Genomic DNA, 25,887 nt, shown 5'->3' with positions numbered 1-25,887 from the left:
CCAGAATCTTTAATTTTATAAATGTATTTAAAAAAAAACAAATGAGTACTAGGCAAATCATTATTGTGGTCATTTATTAAGTTCAAATGAAAGCACAAAGCCAGCAGTACAGTAAATTAATTATTTACTGAATGGTCATGGGTCACAAGAAAGCTTTCTTAGATTGAATTAACATCATCTTAAATCAGTAGGCTTCAGAAAACGTGCTGGAATTTGCAATAGAGGAAGCACGGCATTATAATATGGATTTTGAAGTTGATGGCTTATCACAAAGCCTTTTAAGATTTTTGAAGCTTTTACTGAATAAATATTTTGTGTTACAGGGTTTTCAAAAGAAAATATGTGTGAACCAAAAATGTTGAAATGTCGAAAAATGCCATGTTTTTTATAACTAGTGTTAGTGTCAAAGAAAAGTTTTTTTTTAACTTTAAAGCACAGTAAATTGCTTTTTTATATATATTTTTTGGGTTTTTATGTTACTGGTAAGGTCATTTGTTTGCTCTTGAGAAATGGCAGTGAACTGTGGCCTGGAACTGCTGTAGTCCTTCTGGTGAAGGAACTCCCACAACTCAGTTGGGAGATTGTTTCATGATTTAGAAGTAGCAAGCCCCTTTTCTCAGGAATTAACAGGGAATTAACTAGTTAAGGGTCCAGTGGAAAAGGACCCTTTGACATTCCAGTGTCAAATGACGTCAAATTGGCTTCCTCTATATCCCCAATGCCAGCTGACACTGGCATGCTGATTAAACCAGTGGAAAAAGGACAACTTCCATCCATTCCATTCCATTTGAAGGTAGTATAAAAGCAGACAGTGTCCTGGTTAAAGGTGGCCCAGTGGAAATAGCACAAACAGCTTCCTATCCTGGGACACAGCACAGCCAATTAACTGGGATGCCAAGTAACTGTGATATGTTTCCAAATTGGAATGGTGTGCATCCTGGAGGGGAACCTACTTATGGTGATACTCCCATATGGCTGGAGCCCTCCTTGTGCTTGGTGGTGAAGGCTGCTGTCAGATTAGTACAGTTGAATAAAGGCAGTGCACTTTATAAATGTTTCACTGTGCAGCTACTGCGCACCAGTTGTGGAGGGAAGGAATATTTCCAGTGGTGGATAAAGTGACAGGGACGCAGGTTGTTTTGCATAGATAATATCAAGATGCTTTTATGTTGGTCCTATTCTAATCCAAACAAACCAAAATTATCACATCGTGCTCCTGACTTGAGTGGAGTAAATAGTGAAAGGTCTCTGGTGTCAGGCGGTGAGTCACTCACTATCGCATAGCCAGTCACTGACCTGCTTTTGCAGCCACAGTTTTAAATGGTTGCTCTATTTGAGATTCTCATTAACTCTCGATGATGCTGATGCTCAGGAACTCTGTCATGCTTTTTTATGTCATGGTTTTGATGGAGAGGTCTATGGCCTGGCACTCGAGTGGTTTGATTTCCACCCACTAGTTGTCAGCCCATGCCTGAATATGGACTGGGCTGCTTCATTTATTTATTCCATTTACAACTCATCATTCTTTGGGCAATCATAATGAATGTTTGTAGTTCCACTCTTATGATGGAAGGAAAGTTGTTGATGAAACAGCGAAAGGTGGTTGTGTCTTGGACACTGCCCTGAGGATCCTGCGATTGGAATGATTAACCTCCAACCACTACAACCTTTGTCTAAGTATCACTATTGAAAGAGTTTCCACTTGATGCCTATTTACTTAATTTTTTCCAGGGTTCCTCGATAACACATTATGTCAAATGCAGTTTTTTTGGTCAAGCTTAGTCACTCCATTGACTCTCCAGAATTCAACTGTTAGATCCATATTTGTGCTCTAGCTTTGAGGTGGTCTGGAGCCAAATTGCCCTGATGTAAAACTGGGATTGGCAGTCATGAGTGAAGAGCAGATTGTTGATAGCACTGTCAATAACACTTTCCATAATTCCTGATTATTGAGAATAGATTAATTGATATGTGCCTAGTCTGATTGGATTTGACCTTTTTTACAAACATGACACACATGAGTGTTATGACTATATTGGAAGAGCTCTATAAGAGCACAATAGAGATTGTCTTGGCTGGCTGCATCATCATGTGGTATGATAGCCACAAAGCATCAGATCGGAGGTCGGTTGAGAGGGTGATTAAAACTGCTGAGATGATCATTAGGGTCTCCCTTTTCTGTATCAACAATATCTACAGGGAGTGGTGCTTAAAGAGGGCTCAAAGAATCATTGAGGACCCTTACCATCTAGCCTGCAGCATCTTTGAGACACTACCTTCAGGGAAAGGTACAGAGCATAAAAAACAGGACTACCAGGCTGGGAAACAACTTCCCGCAGACAATGAGACTGATGAACAATCCTAGAGACCTGCAAATGATTCTTCTACACATTCATTTTGGATCACAATGTCGATGTGTAATTTGGAGGGGTGGGTGGGTGGGGTTGCATTTGTGCGTCCGTACTATGTTCTGGAGATCAGCTGCTTTGTCGGGTTATTTGTGTACAAACTTGAACTTGATCAGAGCAATACTCCTTTCTGGAGTGCAGGTCTTTTGCATGACAGCCACAATTTTGTTTTGTTCATTACCTTTGGTGTAATTATGGGAGAAGATATTTCTTAGCTTCATATGGAGTGAATCAATTAAGCTGAAAACTATCTTCTTCAATGCAGAAGATCTTCAAAGTATTGTTGCTGAATAAGATTGTGAATGCTCTTGTGTAGACTTAACACTTACCTGCCAGACTCCATCATTGTTCAGGATGGAGATGTTCCTGGGCACTTTTGCTTCCAAACTGAGGAGCTTTGATCAAATCATTTGGTGATGAGATTGTATAGATTGTCTGTTGCAATCTATTTTTGTAATTTGGCCTCTTCAACGTATTCGTGTTTGAATTAATTTTGAATTAACCTTTGCCTCAGAGCAGGCAGCATTTGTGGATGGAGAAACAATGAATGGTCCATGGTCCCGGACTGTTTGTCATTTAATAGTTATAGTGCTGATCAAATACTGATTCAAAAGTTAGTAACACAGTGACAGCTGTGTGCAATTTCAAACCTGAATGGCTTGATCCAGTACTACTGCCAGGTCGAATTAAGTTGGTGTTGATTTTGCATATATTCTAGGTAGCAAAAATAAATGGGGTAGATTTTTTGTGCATTTAAAAAAAAATGCATCAAGCCTTTGCTCTGCAATTTATCTCCTCTAATCAACGCTGAACATTCGGGAGCAGTTTCCTGTGCATTGTGCAAATTCAAATTAATTTTAGCTGCCCATTCTCTTATGGCTGAGTTTATCATGCAGTCGTGGGATCTCAGATGGTGTTATGAAGATGACGTCTACCACTTGGTGCCTCTGTTAACTGATGGAACAATGCCTTTGAATGAGGGCACTTTGGGTGATGATCATGATGTTTGGAGCATTTCATCTAAACATTGAGGGCTTGCCTGTGAGATGGTCCATTGCAGAAAATCTGGATTGATTGATTGATTTCACTCCTTTGACTACTACTAGAGTATGGTTCAAAAGTGGCTGAAGAAATACTAGGTATTGGAACAGAGATGCGGGAGTGTGCCAAGGTGATCTTGATAGTGTCAGATATTTGGATCTGGAGCTTGGATGGCTGATGGTTTGGACCGAAGGGTGTGTGGCCGCTGTGGCTGTGGGAGTGCTGGAGGTGTATCCATGGATGTTCCATGACTGGAGGAACTTAGGTTTGCTTCTCTTTCTCCGACTGCAAGGGGCGCTGGGCAATTGTGCTGATAGAGAACCTTTGTCTGCCTCACAGTAGACTAAGGGAATTTTGTGTAATAGCATTTTCTCTTCTATTACATAACAATAAAAGAATCTTGAACTCATGGATTTTGGCCACACCACAGACAGATCTTTTAGATCTGTAAGTATTGTGAAGATCTGATCCTGTATTGAAGGCTGACACAGGTCGTGGACTCCATATGCATGGTGAAACTTTACAAGAATAACATCACTTGTGCATTTTATTTCAGTTCATGCCCCCACTGGATGCCTGGTGATTTGGGCGAGTAATTGCCTTCAAACATCCCATAACTTTCAGAAGAGTGTTATACACACTCTCAAGCGATTGTATTTAGGAATAATGCTCATTACATTGTAAAATTGTTGTCCAAGCAATATAACTGATGAGATGAGAAATTCTGTTGATATCATTTTAGTTTGACTATTTTGTCCACTGGCCAAGAGATTTTCAAACTAGAAGCAAAAAAAAAGACATTCATTGCCCTCAACCATTTTCTGTACCACAGAGAGGATAAATAGAAGATCAAAAAGTTTTAGTGCTGGAAAACTGAAGTAATCACAATAAAATCTGAGAACACTCAGGAGTTTTGGCAACATCTGTGCAAAGTGAATATTTCAGATTGAAGACTTCATCAGAAGTGGAAAAGTGAATTTTAAAAAAAAGTTTCAAGTTGTAGGGAGGGTGGATAGGAAAAGGTAATTGCAGAGAATTTAAATCAAAAGGAAAATATTTAAAAGGCTAAGCAGGTTGTGCAGTGTCTGTGGAGATAAAACAGTAATATTTCAGATGGATGACCATTCAGCAAACAACTAACCAGTTCTGAAACAAACAGATAAAGTAAGTTGCCTGAAAATTAATATTGAACCATAAATTATGAAACATACACAGATACAGAATGAAGTGTCTGTGAGCTTAGTTTGGGCCTTGCTGGAAAATTTCAGGCAGTCAAAGGCTGGTCGATCTGAATGTGATGGGATGGGGAAATTAAAGCGATAGGCAATTATAAGTTCAGTGTCGCCTATATAAACTGAATGCAGAGTTCCTCAAAATGGTTACTAAAATAGTGTTTGAGTTCTTCAACATAGAGGGTACCATGTTGAGAGCATTCAATGCAAGGATAGACTTTCTCTCCATTGTCACTTTCCACACAACCAGCCCCCACTTTCAATGGGCACGTTTTGAGTTTACTCCACTTTCAATGAGAGTCTTCCACCAAACTCATTTACCCCACCCTCCCTCCCTGAAGCTTTCCCTTCTTGATTCATTGGTTACTCTCAATGCAAATGCAGCACCTCTTTATTTACCTGGTCCCTTCCCTCAATCCAGAGACCAAAAAAGACCTTTCATTTAAAGCTGCAATTTACTTGCTTGTCCTGCAATGCACTGTACAGCATTCAGTGCTCTCAATAGAGTACAGTCTACATTGGAGAAACAAATTGATTATTAGGTTGTCGTGGTTGCATACTTACCTGCGTCAGGAGCGGAGCCAATCACTGCTGATGACATAACCGAAGTGACACTCAGGAGTAATAGTGCACGTGTGGGTGTGTTAACCATCAGCATATGGGTAATGAATCTTGGATATGGAGGAGGAGAGCGAGAGCTTCAGGGTCATCCATCTGGAGGTGAGGCAATGAGAAGGTCAGAGGGGTTTGGCTGGGTGGTGGTTGGGGAGTATAAAGAAAGTCGACTCGATTTTATGTTGAAAGAAATGAGTGAGTGTACTCTTTAATAGCTAGTAAACTGGGGTAAATCAGTGTCATTACAAGTGGTGACCCAATGAGTTCACAGCACCTTGTTTAAAATGGATAGGGATGAGGATAAACCCCTTACAGGAGCAATTGGGGAGGTCAAACTGGAGATTTCCCCTCATTTTATTAATAATGCACCAGCATGGTTCATGATCCTTGAAGCATGCTTCTTTGCCCTCAGTGAGACGAGTCAGATGATGAAGTATGGTTTACTTGTGGTGCGCATTCCAGAGGAGATTGCCTGTGAAGTGGAGGATGTCCTAGTGGATCTGGATGGTAGCCTCCCATATTTTCTGCTTAAGGCTGCTATTCTGCAACGTACTCAGTCATCAAGGGAGACTCATATTGCTGAATTACTAAATGATGACTTCATAAGTGATAGGCATCCGTCACAGATGTTGAGGAGGTGGTGCAGGCTAGCAGGAACAGACTATGTTGAAGGCGATTTTTGGAAAAAGAGTTCCTTTGATATTTACCTCGTCATATTCAAGAGCATTTGTTGAGTGTCTTTCGAATGTCCACCCTCGATCAGTTGGCAGATCATGCCTACCTCATTATGTCCACAAGCTCCGCAATGAAGATAGAAGGATTGGCTACTTCCCCGAGTCAACGGGAGCAAATGGAACTGGAACAACTGCTTACTGCACCTTGAGAAAGGCCAGCACCCTTCTCAGTCGAAGGGAGTGCCAGGACCCTTCTTTCAGGTATTCAATTTCTTGTCAATTCCAGTGCAGGGACTTCACTGGTCCCTTCAACCCCTGAGGAATGCAGACACCCTAATATGTTGTTACTTCAGCCATGAATAATTCTCATATTCAAATATATGGCCAGAAGTCACTAGATTTCTGTGGCTTCACATCTTTTCTCCCATTTGGGAGAAGATTTCTTGTCACATTCTTCTTTGTTGGTGAATTTGAAAAAATCGCTGTGTCATGGACTGCAACTCTTGTATGCTAGGGAACTCCATTTATCACCCCTCCAATGTTGTCGCACACATGTTGAGCCTTCAATGTGGCTCCTGCCCTTTCCGAACCTTGCTCTAGTGTTTCCCTTGCCTAGTAACCAGATCTGTATTGCCAAACAGAAATTCTTTCTTTCTTTCTTTGGCTTGGCTTCGCGGACGAAGATTTATGGAGGGGGTAAAAGTCCACGTCAGCTGCAGGCTCGTTTGTGGCTGACAAGTCCGATGCGGGACAGGCAGACACGGTTGCAGCGGCTGCAGTGAAAAATTGGTTGGTTGGGGTTGGGTGTTGGGTTTAGTAACCCACCATATGGAGACATCCCCAGGGATTGGAGTGTCCAACCTTCAACTGGAAATGTGTAAATTTCTGCTCTCCCTTTTTCATTGGTTTTATCAGCATGCTGGTGTCAGCAAATGCCAGGGATATGAGTAGGGGTAGAAGTGGTTAATCCCCAGCATGAAATGACGTTATTTGATGTCGGAGTTTGGACAATGTTCCTTTTCCACTGGATGCTGTCCCAGTAAATTTTCAGTTAATTCCTGGGACAGGGTGCCAGTGGAAAAGGGGCTTATATTACCCCTTTTCTTTGGCTTGGCTTCGCGGACGAAGATTTATGGAGGGGGTAAATGTCCACGTCAGCTGCAGGCTCGTTTGTGGCTGACAGGATAAGTTCTTGTCCAAAAGACCATTAACTTTGGGAGACGGTGACATGTAGGTTTTCAATGATGTGAAGACTGCACTTGCGAAGGCCACGATGCTTGTACATCAAAAGCCCAACGCCTTTCCCTCTCTTACCACAGATGCAGCTGTTAGTGCTTTGGAGAAGTGTTAGAACAATGAGACCGTGGGCAATTTGGAAACACTGGCATTTTTTTTTTAACCAACCTGTCACCGGCTCAGACAAATATTTGGTCGAGAACACCTAGCCATCTACCTCGCGGTGAAACATTTCAGCTTTTTATTTGAAGGACTACCTTTTACCATTTATACAGACTACCATTTTCTTACACCTACTGCAAGTACAAGCACATATCTCGACTTGCCCTGTGAAATTCGGCACTTGGACTTCATCTTACAATTTTCATCGGACATGTGGCACATCTGAGGAAGTGTGAATGCCATGGCCAATGCCCTATCCAGTCACAGCATTGACGCTTTCCATACAACTACTGCCATTGATTTCACTGCCATGATTTGTGCTCAGCACACCGATCTCGATCTTATTGGGTATCACTGGATCAATTCTGGTCTCCATCTTCAAGATGTGACCCTAGATGAATCAGGTGAAACGTTAATCTGTGATTTTTACACGTGAAGACCCAGGTCTTTTGTGCCAGCAGCTATGAGGTGGGTGATTTTTGAGTCTCTTCACAATCTATATCATACTGGTGGAAGAGCATCAATCAAACTGATTATGATATGTTTTACCTGGCCTCATGTTAAATGGAATGTTGGATTATGGGCAAGGACCTACTTGCTGTGTCAATCCTCTAAAGGCTGCACACACTCAAAATCCAAACTGGTTGATTTTGCTGTTCTGGATTTCCATTTCCAGCATGTGTACCTGGACATGGTAATCTCACTTCTGCCATCTCGGGGATATACTTATCTAGTCACATGTGAGGACTGGACTACCAGGTGGCAGGGGCCATTCCTGTCACTGACCTCTCTATGGAGATGATCGCTCGGGCTTTTGTGGATCGTTGGATTCCATCTTTTGGTGTTTCAGACACTATTACAGTGGATAGAGGGTCTCAGTTCAAGTCGGCATTGTTCTGAGCTTTCAATTATGTTCTGGGGACTACCTGCATTCTCACTACACCTAACCATCTGCAGGCCAATGGCCTTGCTAAGTGTTTCCATTGACATTTGAAAACAGCATTGACAGCAAGTGGTGTTGCATCTATGGGGAGTGAACATTTGCCCATGGTACTCCTTGGCTTATGCACTCCTGTTAAGGCAGATCTTGGATGTTCAGTGGCAGAGCTTGAATTGGCATTACACTGACCTTGCTCGGTGAGTTTGTGAATCTGTCCAAGCACATGCTGATCATCTTTGGGGAAGACATGAGATTACTCCAACCTACTCCTAAGCAGCAGGCGTCTCCTGAAGTATATGTGCTGACTGGTTTACGATCCTTTACTCCTGTGTTCCTTCGGCATGATGTAAACCACCTCAGCCTATTGACAATGGTCCTTTTCAGGTCTTAAGACACTACCTGAAGACTTTTGTGATTGGCTCGCATGGAAAAGCTGACATGGTTTCCATCAACAGGTTGAAGCTGGAATATATTGACAGTCTATTTTCTGTGTTAGGCCAGAGTCAGAGAACCACTCGCAGCCTTTCCAGTTGAAGTGTGCATCGCCTATCTTGCAGTATTGTACAAGGTTGGGCTGAACTGTCAGCTCTCTGGACCATTACGTAGCGGAACAGTTTCAATCAGTTGCCTTCTTGCTTGACTTGGAGGCATGGGGGTGGGAGTTGCTGTTGCAGTCACATACCTGCTTGCGACGGGAGCAGTGTCGGTCGCTGCTGAAGATGTAACTGAAGCGACACATGGGAGTAATAGCGCACATGTTGAAGTGTGTTAAGCGTCAGCATATGGATGATGGATATCAGACTTAGGAGGAGGAGAGTGTCAGGATAACCTGTGTAGCACTCAGCCAATGAGAAAGTCAGAGGTGTTTAGCTGGGTGGTGTTTCAGGAGTTGAAGAATGTCATGTCTAAGGAGAATAAAAAAAATTGACTCCATTTTGTGCAGAAGGAAACGACTGAGTATATTTTTTAATAGTGTATCAACTGGGGTAAATGCTTTTGTAGTGCACCTTTGTTCAGTCTGTAGACATGATTCCAAGTTTGTATTTGCTAGCCACTTCAGTTTTCCACTTCCTCTCTACAAGATGTCATAGAGTGATAGGGCCACATTTGGAACATTGACCTACCTTCGTGTGACAAACAGTACCTGGTCTTCCATCTGGGCATGTTCCAGCCATCATGTCTTGAAAATTAACTAAGCAATTCTCAGGTTAGTCCTTTCTCTGTTTGCATCCAAGCTATCCAGACTTGTTGTAAGGTTATCCATTTATAATCATCTTGTGTTTTTTTTTTCTCTTCACAGACACTGCGCAATCTGGTGTCCATTTCAGCTCACTTGTCTCAGTTATTTTTGCAGATTTATTTGTCTTTCCTCTTTCTCCATCTCACTTTCCTCATAAAGCTTTTCATGAACAGTGTGTTAGCACACCAACTCTGTCCTCACCCTATCAGAGCCGGCCCACCTGTCCTGGCCACACCCTCTCAGAGCCGGCCCACCTGTCCTGGCCACACCCTATCAGAGCCGGCACACCTGTCCTGATCACACCCTATCAGAGCCAGCCCACCTGTCCTGGCCACACCGTATCAGAGCCGGCCCACCTGTCCTGTCCACACCCTATCAGAGCTGGCCCACCTGTCCTGGCCTCACCCTCTCAGAGCCGGCCCACCTGTCCTGACCTCACCCTCTCAGAGCCGGCACACCTGTCCTGTCCACACCCTCTCAGAACCGGCCCACCTGTCCTGGCCTCACCCTCTCAGAGCCGGCCCACCTGTCTTGTCCACACCCTCTCAGAGCCGGCCCACCTGTCCTGGCCTCACCCTCTCAGAGCCGGCCCACCTGTCCTGTCCACACCCTCTCAGAGCCGGCCCACCTGTCCTGTCCACACCCATCTGCCCTGTCCACTATCAGAGCCAGTCCATATGTACTATGCCCTCCTTCCCCACCATCTCGGCAATTAAATCTGACTTTTTCTCACTTTTCCAATTCCACCTAAAACATTAATTATTTTCTCAGTCCAAAGATGGTGCCAGAGTGCACTCAGCATTTCCTGTTCTCATTAGTGAGGATGGATACTGTGCATTACCCCCATTAGTGCTGTTGGTTTTATCTGGAAATTCAAACCTTCAAAATTCTTTTGTCTGAGTAAGCCAGATACATGTGGTTTTAGCAATTGTGTATTAATTTAGCACATTCCATTAACCTGATACAGAAAGATAATGTTATCATGTTGGTTTTAAAGGATATTTGTTAAGCCAAAGAGTATTTTTATTTTTGGGTTAATATTGGTTCTATATCAGATTGAATCTTAAAGACCTTGAGTTGCTTTTCTTTCACTCCTGTCATTAGGTGCACCCACTACCCATTTCTCGTCAGAAGTTTGGCAGTTGGTGCGATATCGACAATTTTTTTTGATGTGGCTTTGAGATATTTTATATTATTATAAGAAGTCTTCACCACAAAAACTCCATGGAGCATTCCATACAAAAAGAATGTTGATAATTCAGTGACATTTGGGTATAGCTTTAACAGTGGGCATTTAATGTCTTGCACTTATGTTGTAAAATATACTTCAATACAAGTGTAGAATGATTTCTCAGAGTTTTGTTGGTCAATAATTTGCATATGAATTGGCACAGGAAACACACAGCAGCTCAAAGCTCCTATGCCATTGGACATGATTGTAGATGATCTGATTGCAGAGATAGAAAATACTTCCCCCCGCCCCCCCCCCCCCCCCCCAGAGATTAGTGAATCTGTGGAATTTTCTTTCCAGGGAAGCAGTTGAGGCTACTTCATTAAACATATTTAAGGTTCAGTTAGATAGGTTTTTACATAAATGGATATGGGGGGGGGGGAGTGGGGGGGAAAGGGAGGTAGGTGGAGTTGAGCCAATGATCGGATCAGCTATGATCTTATTGAATGGCGGAGTAGGCTTGATGAGCCGGATGGCCTACTCCCGCTCCTATTTCTTTTTTTTTAAACTTTATTTAAGATTTTATAACATGAATAACATATAGGATTACATTAAAAAAAATTAAGAATAAAATAATAAAATTACAATACAATATCAGTAATCTAAATAAACTATACCGTCCCCAATAATTATTACACATTAATAACCCAACCGCTCCTATTTCTTATGTTCACTTTCATTGATCTGCAGAAATCTTTCTCTCTGTGCTTACAAAGTAATTTTCTGCTTTTCCCTAAAAGATTCTCAGCCTTAAAGACATTGAAAGGCTGCTTCCAAAGACTCTCAACTCTTGAATGAAAAATAATGGACTTATCTCTATCTTAAATATGCAGCACCCTTCCTCAACACAAGTCATTTTTTCTAGACCTTTCACTCAAGGAACATCATCTCCATGCACGTCTTTTCACTTCTCTTGGGATCTTGTATATTGAACCAAGTCCCATTTCATTCTTTTAACTTGCAGTGGTTATACCTCTAACCTTTCTTCTCAAGGTAATCGACTCATTACTGGTACAATTCGAGTAAATCTTCTCTGAACTGTTTGCAGGACATTTATTTTCCTTAAATAAGGAGTCTGGTATCAACTGCTGGTGTCATTGCAATAAATTGCTTCTCCATTTCCCACTCATTACCTTATGTTCTCCAAGAACATCGTAGAAGTAATCTATTTTTCATCTGCTTCTAACTCTTTGGCAAGTTTATTTGGAGCTCTTGCAGATGTCTTGTTTTATTGTCTCTGGCAGGCAAACAGACTCATCTCTGAATCTCTTGGGATCATTCCACTGGATCAGCTTTATCACAGTATATCTGATATTCAATATTAAATGAAAAAGAACTTACTTCAACTGAATATGAGGAAGTCGATAGCGAACACAGAGATCAAGGAAGGAATTTAAATGCTCAGCATTAATTCAAATCAAACTGTTGCATGTCACAATGTTGTTACTAAATTCATGATGAAAATGTTGGCCTGAAATAATCTTTAACCTATTGCTTTTCTTTGGCTTTGTGGATACTTTGGTCTTTAGGCAGAAGTTTCGGATGTAGTCCTATTTTTAACCATAAAGGGGAGCAATATACCAGGATTGCAGCAGAGGCAAGTTGGGGAACAGGGCACAGACTTCGAAAGGATTTTTGAAGATGCAGAACTGCTTGTTTACTAGCAAAGTCTATTCAATCAATTACAATTTGGAGGAACATGGATCCATTCAGACAGACAGAAGTAAGCGTATGCTGAGTCAAAAACCTGAGGAAAATAAAGACAAATATGTAAATAGATAGCTATTCTATTTTAAAACTAATCAGAGAAGCCTTTATCAGACATGTGGATGGAACAGACCTAAATCAAAATTTAATATAGTTCTTATATTTGACCAAGAAATCAGTATTACGAAGTACTATTCCAAGCATTTTACTGCAGAACTAATGGATGCAGATGCGGTTCATTTTTATGTTGCTACTGTGGCGGTGCACATCTCTGTAAGCGAACCCGCCCCATTTGTATCGCTGCACTGGCAGGGCAGCGAACCCGCCCCATTTGTATTGCTGCACTAGCAGGGCAGCTGCAGAAGGTGGCGATGTCAGGGCTTGCTCTGGGCCTTGTGGCTTAGGCCACTGCTCACGCCCCGGGCCACGTGATGATCTCACCGCTGTGCAGCGCGGAGCTCCCATTGGCCTTAAAGGGGCACACGCAAAATTCAAATAAACAGTTGTACTGGAAACCCCACTGAGTCTAGTGGTGTTTTCTGTGTGTAGCAGCCGCTACATTGGTGACCCCGATGAGCCCAGACAATATCTGGTCTCCAAACATGCACTCTTCGGCACTCAGCGCTGTCTTAGTAAAGCTCCCTCCTTTCTGGACCCACCGGCCCAGCACGTGTTTCGAGGAGGCGGAAGCTCAGTTTCGACTTCGGCAGATCACCTCGAACTCCACCATGTTCTATCACGTGGTGAGTGTCCTCGATGAAGAAACGGTGGCCAGAGTGGATGACCTGATTCACAATCCTCCCAAGAAGGGTACATCACCCTCAATCCCCTCCTTCTCAGCACCTTCAGACTCTCCCGTTGGCAGTGCGCTGATGCACCTTGATGGCCTGGGGTACAGAGCCCTGTCCGCATAGATGGATGAGATACTCGCACTGGCAGAAGGTCACAAGCCCTGCCTGATGTTTGAGTAAGCCTTCCTAAAACAAATGCCAGAGAACATCCAGCTCCTGCTGGATTTCTCAGACCCCAGGAAGGTTGCAGCCTATGCCAATGTATTATGGTGGACGAAGAGGGAGAACGAAGCCACTATGAACTAGGTCACCTGCCCGGCACCCAGCCGACCACAACCTGCCCCCAGGCAGAAGATCGAGGAACACCAGACAACCTGGTGTTTCTATCACCAGCGCGGGGCCATACAAGCCCGCAAATGCTGCCAACCCAACTTGTACCAGGGAAACAACCGGGCCAGCCGCTGCTGATGGCTGCGACGGCTGGCCACGTGAACAGCCTTCTCCACGTGTGGACGAAACCAATGGCTAGCGTTTCCTGATGGACACCTGAGCAGAGCTGAGCATGCTGCCCCCCGACCGCCCTTGAGACCCACACGAGAGCATGAGGCCTGACCCTGTGGGCAGCAAACGGCACTGATATTGAGACTTTCAGCACACGGACTGTTCAGGTACACCTTGGGCAGGAGAAATGCCGTTGAAAGTTCCTACCGGCCACCATGAGAACTGCATTGTTAGGGGCCGACTTCCTTCGGGCGCACAGCCTATTGGTCGACTTGAAAGGCAAGAGTCTTGTGCATGCCCGTACCTTCATGACCCTCCGTTTCGAGCCCTCTAGCAAGCCAGGGATAGCAACCATCTGCATGCCCAAGGACGAGTACGTCTGTATCATTGATGGGTTCCCCACCATCTCATGGCCACCTTCATGCTGCAACATGGCATCCGCCACCATGTCATCACACAGGGCCCTCCGCTCATCGCCAATGCCAGATGACTACTACTCGAGAAGCTGCAGTTAGTGAAAGAGGAGTTCTCCCGCCTCCAAGAGCTCGGCATCATCAGCAGGTTGGACAACCCCTAGGTATCTCCCCTGCTACCACCATATTCTCATACACCCCAATGACATTGGCAAGACTGCCATCATCACCCCGTTCGGCCTGTTCGAATTCCTTCGGATGCCTTTTGGCCTGAAGAGCGTGGCCCAAACCTTCCAATGGCTCATGGATGCGGTGGGCAGAGACTTGGACTTTGTGTTCATCTACATCGACGACATCCTCATCGCCAGTCGAGATCATGACGAGCACAAGACCCACCTCTGCACAATGTTCACCCGTCTGGTGGAATTTGGCCTCACCGTCAACGTGGCTAATGCCTGGTCGGGAAAGAGTCGTTACAGTTTTTGGGCCATATCATCACCGCGGTTGGGGCAGCACTGTCGCAGGACAAGATCAGGGCCATACAGCAATTTCCCAGACTGGACACCCTCAAGTGCCTGCCTCTTTGCCACAACACAGCATCCGCCACCACGTCACTACACTATGTCTAGGCTGTATTTATAACAAAAGTGGAAGTATTGAATTAAGCCCCTGTAAAATCAAAGCAGGTATGTTTCATGTTGCCAATCTTGAATGTTAATGGTTATTGAGTGGCTGTTAGAACACAAAGAACTTGACAATTCAGAAAGAAGGAATGTGGAGGTGGAAGTGGAAGCCAATAAAGAAAGTACATTTGATGGGAAACAAAAAATAATTAACAAAGCCTACAAAATAAACAGAGGACTGTAATTTTCTGCCTTGTGCATTACAACTGGGAATTTTGTATGACAGGTGAATTGGAATTATCAGAATTTGTTATCATGAACAAATCACAGAATTCGGTGTTTTATAGCAGCATTATAGTGCAAACATTCATATAAACCACCTTACAACAATAAATTTTAAAAAATAGTGCATGAAAAAGTAAGGCAGTGTCTTTGGTTCATTGATTATTCAGGAATCTGATGGCAGCGGGAAAGAAGCTGTCCTTATGCCGCTGAGTGCTCGTCTTTCGGCTCCTTTTACCTTTTTCCCAATGGTAGCAATGGCTTGGGTAGTGGGGTTTTTTGAGGTTAGAGGATGCATTTTTAAGACACGACCTCTTGAGTGCACTGGCAGAGATCAAGAAGTGTGGTATTATGGCTATAACTGAATTATGAATGAAGGAAGAATAGGCATAGCTCCTCTGAAGCCCTGCATGCCTAGTTTAAGAAGAGATGGATTAAAAGAAGTGAATATTGGATGAAGAAACATTTAGAGTTGTGGGGAGGGATGATATCCTCAGTAAAATAAAACAATCAAATGAGGCCATGTGGATTGAAATGATGAACAGAAGAGGGGGCAGTTGAACAGCTAAATCCTTGGCTATTCAAAGTGAGAAAGAATCAAGAACAAAATTGTTTGCAAATTTCACTTACAATAATATTAACAGTTGTATCATTATAAAAGTATAGAGGGTATAGATTCTCTCAATGTACATGTGATTTTCTTTTTGCCTGCATATTGCAAGTCCCAGAGCACAAGAGATTGTTCTCAACTTCAATTTTTAGTGAACTCTTGAAGGTGAATTTAGATGTTGAGATTCTATTGTCCAACTCCCTCTGGTGGTTGAATGATGCCATAAACTAACTGCCCAGAGATATTATATGTCGATATTTTTGAACTATGAGATGTTATTTCTTGACTTTTACATGGGCAGATTGATGCTGCTCTGACAACTGATGACACAGGATGGCAGAGCATGACCATTAAGGCCCCAGGAGTAAGTGTTCAAGGCTCTCCATTAAATTTTTTTAAGGCTCTCCATGAATTTTTTTTAGGGTGTTTCACTGAGTTTCACTGAGTTGTGAAGCTCAGTGTTTTACTGAGGTGAAGTTAATTTCACTGTTCACATCAGTTGTTTTGAGACATAGTACAAATCAAGATGATTACTTTAGATACTTTCCCTGGTGCAGTGGAACTGCGAATGGCGGATGAGGAAAGGAATGAACATTTTGACTACTTGCTGCAAATGATATGCTTATGTCTGTAGATGACATATGACATTTAAAAAAAAACATTGCTGGTGGTCGACAAAAAAGGAGACAAGATATTTGAAAATGCAGTTAAACTACATAACCATTTTGGGACTGAGTCCTTCCTCAAGGTATGTACATAAAGAACGCTGCATGACTTACTGAGTTTCTCCAGCTTTTTTTGTTGGAATACTTTTGAAAATGCAATTAACCTAAATGAATAATTCAAGTACAGCACTCACAGTCCTGTAATGCAAAGGTACACATTTGACAAGCAGGGAGCAAATTCAGATCAAATAACTGTGGGCGTTGTGGCAGTTTGAGATGGGTTTGCTGAAGTAGTTGCATGGTATAAGTATGGAGATGATGTTGGGTTCACGTGGTTTGTGGAATCCAGAAAGTGTTTGCTTCAAGGAATCTGGTCAATGAGAGAAAACAAGTTCAAGTAGACATTTGATATTGTCCAGGCAATGGAGAAAGTAGCTGGCAAAGGATTTACAGCTTCACCAGTGGAAGCTTGAACTGTTAATATGTCAAGCCTTGGGTCATCTGTATCTTTTGGAAAATTCTGAAGGGGGTTGTAAGAATTGTTTCCATTCTCAGAAACAAAGACTCCTCCTCGCATCCAGAATCTCTTGTCACCTGCTCTAGGTTTCACTCCATGCAAAGGAAAGTTCAGCTTGGTATCATCTTTCACAATGTGCATTTTGCACAAAAGTTACACCCCATGTCCAGTGTTCGAATTGCCTTTATAAAACTGGCCAATTCTTCTGTATCAATGCCCTAGTCAATTTGTTTGCAATAATCAAAATATATTTGAGAAGTAGAGTTGATCTAAGGACGTTGTAAAAATTAAAGAATATATCAATTATGGAGCTGGAATTTGTGTAAGCGCCACAGATGCACCGCGGCATCAAGCAACCATGCTTGTTAACTTTATTTTTCTGTAAAAGTGCTAGTTTTTATAAATGAAGCAAGCTGTATTTACCTGTTCATCTCTTCTTTATTCCTCCTTAAATTTGAATGTTAAAAGTACTACCTGCTAATCTGGAAATTCTGAAAATTCAGATTGACCCAATCCCCAAGCAGTCTGGATTTTCTGACATCTTCTGTAATGTTGCCAATTCTCCAGCTGCTGATAAATGAAAGAAAACAAGAGCTATTTGTTTAATGAGAATTGTAAAACCAGAATTTCTTGCATTTCATTATTTATACTTTATTTGTAAATTTTAAACCACAATATAACCACATTCAATTATAAACTTTAAAAAAATTATTACGCGGTAATATACTCCCATCCCCCTCAATCCACCCATAAAAAAGTAAAAAAGAAAATAAAAAAGGAAAAAAAAATTGGAGAATGCCAAGAAATAAAATATTTATACAGAAAAATCTATTGGAGGTTACTAAGAATTGCATTTCATTTGTTGACAATGCATTCTAGATACTGAAAACACTATTGTTTATATAAAGTCTAATCTTTGTACTGTTTTGCATTTTAAGTCTCAGTTTTTGCTTCATTTCTGTGCATACACCTCCGACCTACATGAGTTACGTCCACCCGCACATAAGACCAATTAAAAAAAGAATCTTTATTAAAACTACTGTACAAGTACATAGTTTGTATTAAAAGTACTATATACAGTGGTCCCACTCCCGGCAGCAGCCCGAGGTCTCTCAGTTATGACCAATCCAAGTTATGACCAACTCAATGCTCCTGTACTACCTGTACTTCCGATGATTATCAACTTCTATTTCTGTTAAATATGCACCAAATAGTAGTACAGTAAAAGTCCGAAAATCTGGATGCTTGAAATCCAGATCACTGGAGAATCTGGATTTCTCAAAAACTCTCATCTGAAATCTGGATAACCTGAAAATCTGGACTTCTTGAAAACTTGGCTTTTGCGTGCATGCATTGTGTGCAGTGTGTGCTTGCTTTCCATAAGTGCCATAGATGTACTGCCTGAGAATCAGGAAAATCCTGATCAACCACGTTCCCCGAGCAGTCCGAGTATTAGGACTTCGACTGTACTTGTGCCCTGCTTTTCACTGTAAGCTCCTTTTGATGTAGTGCCAATATTGTGGTATAAACAGTATCAGGGAACATGGTAGTAAAGGTGATAACGTCTGTTGAATGTCAGCTGGAGTACTTGTTGCCCAGTTGCTTCTCTGTAAAGGGTGAAACCAAATGAAGGTCAAATCCTATAAAACTGAAACAAAGCAGAGGCTCTTTGCTGCTTTTTTTAAAATCATTTTGCATTCATTAAATTCTATCACTCATTTACAAAGAGGTGTGGGTGAGAAGAGAGAAATACTAGCAATACTGATGCACAAATAAAACTGAGTACAATTCCACCTCATCCAGATTTCACCTTATATTTCAAGTTTGCTTCAGTGTGGCTGCTGTGGGGTTGCAGAAATCAATAGATACAGAATTGAAAATAATGTGCTTTCAGTAAAAATAGCTAGTCACAGAATTGTTGAAATTGTCATCCTAATTGTGTCCCCGTGCAGTCGTGATGTTGTTTCTGCCAAAATTGATTTGCCTATATGGTCTTGATTTAAAAAAAACATTGCATTAAATTGCTTCTTGGGTACTGTTACAAGTGTAACTACATTAAATTTCACTGACTTTTAATCATTAATCATTATTTTTAAAGAAATGCTTACTTTCCATTAAGGATATCAATACATTTCAGTAAATTGAAGAGTAAAGAAACTGACAATAAGTGTATACAATTTATATATAAACTTGTAGGTATTTTTCTCTAGCCTTGGGTAATGCTTTTCGTTTGACACAGGGTATGTTTTTCAAAATTCTGAAGGAACCTGTGATCATTTAACCTGTTAAGGGGTTTAAAAACTCAGCAAAATCTTGATACTTGTTCATTACCATTCCATTCCTATAATTATTTTCTGGTGGTCCATGCAGCAAGACCTTAGAGCTGTATGTAACACTACACCAGGAATTAATTATTGAGGGAGGATAAGTGAACAGATTAAAATAGTTGAAGATTTTCACTTTAACCTCTCCCCAATTTAAAGCAATACATTTATAAAGCTCTGAATTGTCCTCAATTTTTTTTATGGGAGTTGGACAAAAACATTGATTTAACTGCCAGCTCGCGTGTACTTAGTGGTAGGATCAATAAACATGCTCCTGAGGATTTAGGTCTCATGTTTAATTTCCAGCACATTTTCCTGCTCTAATTTTTTAATGAATTTCTTGCATTTTCCGCGATTCTCAAGATTTGGCTTTATGCAGCTGAACTTGAAGATAGTACCTGAGCACTTCACAATCCCACCAAGGAGACTGATTTATATTTATACACTCAATCAGTTCCTGCCTTGGAACCAGGCCAGCAACATGCAAGCTGTTTTGAGAGTTTAAGGTGATTAAAGCCTATTAATCATGATTTTCTGTCTGATTGTGGTTGATTGATAGTACATGCATGAAATGGGTCCTTTGGCCCAACTTCTTGAGTTTATCTCCCTTGTCTGCGTTTGGCCCATATCATTGTAAACTTGCCTAAATGTTTTTTTTTAATATTTTACAGTTGTATGTTTAAGAAGGTGCCATTAACTTGGCAAAATGGCACAAGGATCTTTAAAAAAGTGCTAACAAAATTGTAGTCAGGCCATAAGGCTCTAGAACAGTAGACAAAAATCTTGGTCAAAGAGGAAACTTTGAGAAAGGCTAAGAGGTTAAATGATGGAACTTCCAAACCAAATCTTGTGAACATTGGACTTGATGGAAACTTAATTGAAGTTCAAATATGTCAGAGGTTGCAATTTTTAAGATCAAGGTGCTACAAAACTAGAATCAAGTAATAAGATTAGGAGACAGCCATTCAATAAGGTCGTGGCTGATGTGTCTATAACCACAAATTGATATACTGCTGTCTTAAAAATATTCAGAACTGCTTCCATTGCTGTTTAAGGAAGAGTCCCACAGATTCACTTGGCCTTTTTGTTTCCACACACAGTCACAAACCTGTCATTCTTGAAAATAAAGACATCCATTCCAGCTGCAGGCTATACAGTAGTGGTTCTCAACCTTTATCTCACCACTCACATATCAGTTCAAGTATTCCCTAAGCCATAGGTGCTCTGTGATTAGTAAGGGATTGCTTAAGATGGTATGTGGGTGGAAAGAAAAAGTTTGAAAACCACTGTTTTAATCATACCTAATTAATTCGTTTTGTGCACAGTTTCATAACTCCAAAGGAAATGGGCCAATAACAATTTTTCTCAAGCAAAACATTTCAGTAATAATTGGGTCTAGAGCAATGATTCTCAGCCTTCCCTTCCCACTTACAAACCATCTTGAGCAATCCTTTACTAATCACAGAGTACTGATGGCATAGGGATTAATTAAAGTGGTATGTGAGTGGAAAGAAAAAGGTTGGGAACCATTGCTATACAGGGCTCTTCTGGGAGGCATGCACAAACCAATCATTCCTTGCTGCTATGCTAGGACTTGACTCAATTTTTCTTTTTTTCTGGTAGTACATCCCCTAGCTCATGGTCCAACATGGCAAAGTGGCTTCTGAGGGCTTGTGTTGATCGTACTGAGGCAGGTGATGGGGCCATTTATTGCTGTGACATTAGGCTCAGGAGCACTCCCTGGCCGGGAGTAAATGTGGCATATTGTTGGAACTAGTAGCATCTGGTCCACATCTTGATCTGACCACGTGAATGACATGGAAGCTGTGATCTCCCCCTCAGGGAAGCTTTGCTGGGAAACAAAGAAGGGCGGAACAGAAATGAATTAGGATGAGTGCTGATGGGTGCAAGTTGTGGACTCCAGTGGCCAATGTGCATGTTTTTGTGCTTTGACACGATGTAATTTTGCAGGAGTGTCTATCACAAATACCAGGTCCCAGTTAATTAGTATCCTGATCTTAACATTTTCTCTATGGATGTTAAATCTCCTCGTAGCTTTTCCACTCTCCTCCTGTAAACTCCTGCAATCATAAAGTGAAAAGTATCTGCACATCTTAATTCTGTCTTTTTAACTCTGGCTGTAAACTTGGCTATTGAGGGCTTAAGCCATGGTATTTTTCTTTTAACACATCCCTTTCTCCTCCTTATAAAGATGCTTTTAAAAACCTACCTCTCTGCTTAAGACCATAAAACTTAAGAATTTGGCCATGAGCCCATCGAATCTGCTCCTACCATTCAAATCATGGCTCATTCATTTTTCCTTTTTATCCCATTCTCTCACCTTCTCCCCATAACCTTTGAAGCTCTTACTAATCAAAAACCTATCAATCTATACTTTAAATATACCCAATGACTTGGCTTCCAATGCCATCAAATTCCACAGATTCCTCACCCTCTGGCTGAAGAAACTCCTACAGGTTTGTCAGGCAAGATCTCCCCAGAAGGAAATCATGCAAATGTCAACCCATTTTATGTTGTGCTTTTGAGTACTCCAAATAATCAATTCTAGAATCTTGCCAACCAATGAATTCCTGTCTTTTGCTTCTCTCCCTTCGTAAGGAGGGCAGTGACGTTTGCAATTTTCAGTTATCTGGAACCATTCCCAATTCTGACTATTCCTGAAAGATTTCTACGAATCATTCTCTTCAGGTACCTCTTTCAGAAACCTGAAATGTAGTCCATTCAGTCCAGGTGTCTTATCCACCTTCAACTCCTTCAGTTGCCCAAGCACCTCTCATTCATAATAGCAACTATACTCACTTCTGCTCAAGCCTCTTAAATTTCTAGCCCATTACTGGTATCTTCCACAGTGTAGGTGGATGCAGTCCTGTTCATCCACATTTCTTTGCTCCTCATTACCATTCTCCAGCGTAAGTTTCCAGTGGTTCAATGTCCACTCCTTTATTTATATATCTGAAAAAAAACTTTTTGAGTCCTCTTTCATGTTATTGTCTACTTTACTTTCATATTTTCCACTTATTGCTTTTTTTTTTGCCTTCTGTTGCTCTTTAAAACTACCCAATCCTCTGCCTTCCTGTCAATTGATGCAGTATTCAAAGCCTCTTTGCTTTGATGCTGTTTCTCAAATTCAAGTTTATTATAACTGGATGGAACAGTGTTCTTCATTCTCTGAGCAAAACTATGCAGATGCAGTTCATATATAAAAATGAAGAAATATTGTTAAATAAGTGTAGTCTTGAAGGGTTTGTATGAGCAGTTCCTCAGTTGATCAGCAATCTCACTACCCATGGGAAGAAGTTATTTCTCAGCCTGGTGGTCTGGCTCATACTCTTGTCTCTCTTTCCCAACTAGACTAGCTGGAAGATACCGTATGTGAGGTGTATGCCCTCTTCAGACAGCGATCCTGGTGGATTATGTCAATGTGGTATAGGTAGACCCCAGTGATCCTTTTTGCCACTCTTATAGTCCTGTGGATTGCTCTCCGATCCATTTCTCTGTAGTGTCCGTACCACACTGTGATGCAGCCTGCCAGGATGCTCTCGGTGGAGCTCCTGGAGTAAGGTGACACCATCACCTTCTCAGGAAATGCAGTTACATTTATGGCTTCTTGACAAGTGAGGAGGTGTGTCCATGATAAGACACTAGTTAGGTGTACTACAAGGAACTTGGTATTCTCTACTCTCTCCACTACCGATCGATTAATGAATAGTGGAGAATGGTCGTCCTTGTTCTCCTGAAGTCCATGATCATCTTTGTCTTGACCACATTTGAGACTCCAGTTGTTATTCTCTTAATCTAATAACAGTGATGTTTCTAAAATGTAACATTTTTTTTTCCATACATAATACAGTTTGTGTTTACAATAGGACTTCGGCTTGCTTTGATAAGCTATGTGTAAATACTTCATGGTAGTTACAGTGTTTTGTCTTATCAAACTATTCCTTCATTGTAACTACTGTATAAACATAGAAGCCACAACTTCAGAACAATGTGACCTTCGGGGAAAATTATTTTGTATTCAGGAGGTGTGGAGGTAGATTTGTCCTTGAAGAAGCTTACATGAAGTTGTTGGTCTTTTTTTACTGTATTTATCTTGTATTACTTCATGGGTTCAATTTAAACTATGAAAATCCAATGGATAATTCTTATTCTTCTCCTTTCATTGACACATATACTCATCACACAATTGGAAATTTAATGACTGTTTTTCAAATTGGAGCTTTCCAAATTTGTCTCCATTTCTATTTATATTTGTGGAACTACCAAGTATCTTTTCAAGCTCTTTCTCTAACAATGATTTTAGTGAAATTAAAAAAAAACATTTTTTCACCTATATAGCAACATTAGCTGGCAGGGAAAAGTCACAAAGACAGCAGGGAAATTATGATAATTGCACATTTGCCAAAGTTTTGGTGGATTAGCATTGTATTTTCAATGGCAATTCAGCCTAATGACATTGAAGGCCTTGTGTTTTCCTTGCTCTCTTTTTGCACCTATTACAATTTGGAAAGATGAATAACAATGCTCAATACACAAAGTCAAACCATCACCTCACCAGCCTTCATCCTTCACCAACAAGGACAAGTACATTAGGTGTAAAAGAGCCAATTATTTGAAATCCTGCACAATAAATCCAGTGACGCAATTGATTCCATTGAGATAAGAAAACTTTATGGAAAAATTGAATCATCTGTCTAATGTATCAAGGTTAAGGATGTTAAATTAAAATAATATGCATATGCATTACCAAATAGATCACTGAGACAAACTTAAGTAGCAACATTAATGACTTACTTTTTTCAAAAAAAGAAAGAATATGAATGTAAATTAGTAATAAATATTTTGAAACATTAAGCATCTCTACTTATTCCTGGGGAATGACAAAATGGCTGAGGCATTTCTATAGTCAAAATTCTGAGGAAGAAAATATTAAAATCAATGGAATTAAAATTATTGAAGTGAAAACTTGGGACATGAAAATGGAAAATCTCCTCTGAGAGCTGGTATTGAAGACAGACCTCTTTAAGAGCTCGGTACAGGGATAATGCATGCTTCATGAATGTTCATTCAAATTTCCTTGTGATGGTACTGTCTCAACAGAGTGGAAGACAATAAATGTAATGCTTTAATTCAGGAATTGAGAGAGAGAAAATAGGGAACAGTGGTCCATATTATTAAATGAGTAGTCTGAATAATGGCAGGGTCTCCAACATTCTGCTCAGAAAGAAGTACCAGTACTTAAAATTGCCCAAAGTTTTGCCAGTGGTGTGTTTGCATTTGTTGTTTTAGCAATATGGATAAAATTTTATTTAAACCAAAATATATTTTTACATACACACACACACACACACACACACACACACACACACACACACACACACACACACACACACACACACACACACACACACACACACACACACACACCTATAACCATGTTCTACTTTTTGGAAATGGCTACCTAACCGTACAAGCTCTCAGCATGAATGTCATTGATGTTGAGAAATATTTGAAGCTAATAAAATTTGATGTTATTAAATGAAGAAAATTTAAGCATGTAAAACATTAAAGACATTAAACAAAAAACAAAACAATCGAGGTGAGAGAGGAACTTCACTCAGAGTGGTGAGAGTATGGAACGAGCTGCAGCAGAGATGGTAGATGTGGGTTTAATTTCAACACAAGATGAGATTAGGTGCATGGATGGGAGGGGTATGGATGGCTATAGTCCAAGTGTAGGTTAATGGACTGGGCAGAGTAAATAATTTGTCATGAACTAGGTGGGCTGAAGGGCTTGCTTCTGTGCTGTAGTAGTCTATAATTTGGTTGTCCTTAAAATGGATATTGGCATCATCTATAAATTAAGTAATCCAAAAAGGCCTGTTAACCACTTGTTTTTTTTTTCCCCCTCAGTAAAGGTATGTAGTTTTTGTGTCTAAAACAATGGGAAAATGCAAGAATAAACTGAATTGGGACATTATGAGTTTGGATAAATTCCTCAAGCTTTAACTCATCCCCTCAAAATTAAACCATTCGAAGGGTTTTGAAGGATATTGGTCAAACACAGGCAAATGAAACTAGGCCAGAATGTCACCTTGGTCAGAATGCATAAATTGTGGCAAAGGCCTAATCAGTCTGTCTATATTCATTCTCTTAGGATACCTTCCAACAATTTACCCACTATTGACGTAAGGCTCACTTACTTATAAAATTCTTGATTATTCTTTGAGCCTTTCTGAAACAAGGGAACAACATTAGCTATTATCCAATCCTCCAGCATCTCACCTGTGCCTAAGGATGTTTTAAATATCTCTGCCAGGACCCTTACAATTTCTGCACAAGGTCCAACAGAATATCTTGACAGGCCCTGGGGATTTATCTACCGTTATTTGCCTCAAGACGGCAAGCATATCTTCCTCTGTAACCTTGGCTGTCATAGACTGTCTTTGCCTCACTTCTATAAACTGTCTCCATCTCCCAAGTAAATGCAGCTGCAAAAAAATGTTTAATATTTTTGAACATGACATGCTTTCCAGAATTCATGACTGTATATTTTGAATCTCTTCACTTCCATTGATTTGAGCTGCAGGGTTAGCGTAACAATCAACACAATGCAATTACAGTGCCAGTGACCTGGGTACAAATCTGGCACTG

General features: G+C 41.0%; 1 protein-coding gene across 10 annotated transcripts in view; it reads left to right on the top strand.

Moving 5' to 3' along the window:
• The window catches only part of LOC138763236 (microphthalmia-associated transcription factor-like), a 296,887-nt gene that overhangs the window by 114,043 nt on the left and 156,957 nt on the right, over positions 1 to 25,887 (top strand). The window lies entirely within an intron of this gene.

This window comes from Narcine bancroftii, chromosome 5 (genome assembly GCF_036971445.1).
Source record: "Narcine bancroftii isolate sNarBan1 chromosome 5, sNarBan1.hap1, whole genome shotgun sequence".
Lineage (NCBI taxonomy): Eukaryota > Metazoa > Chordata > Chondrichthyes > Torpediniformes > Narcinidae > Narcine > Narcine bancroftii.
Note: the sequence above shows the minus strand (reverse complement) of the source record. Positions and strands in the feature narration are given on the sequence as shown.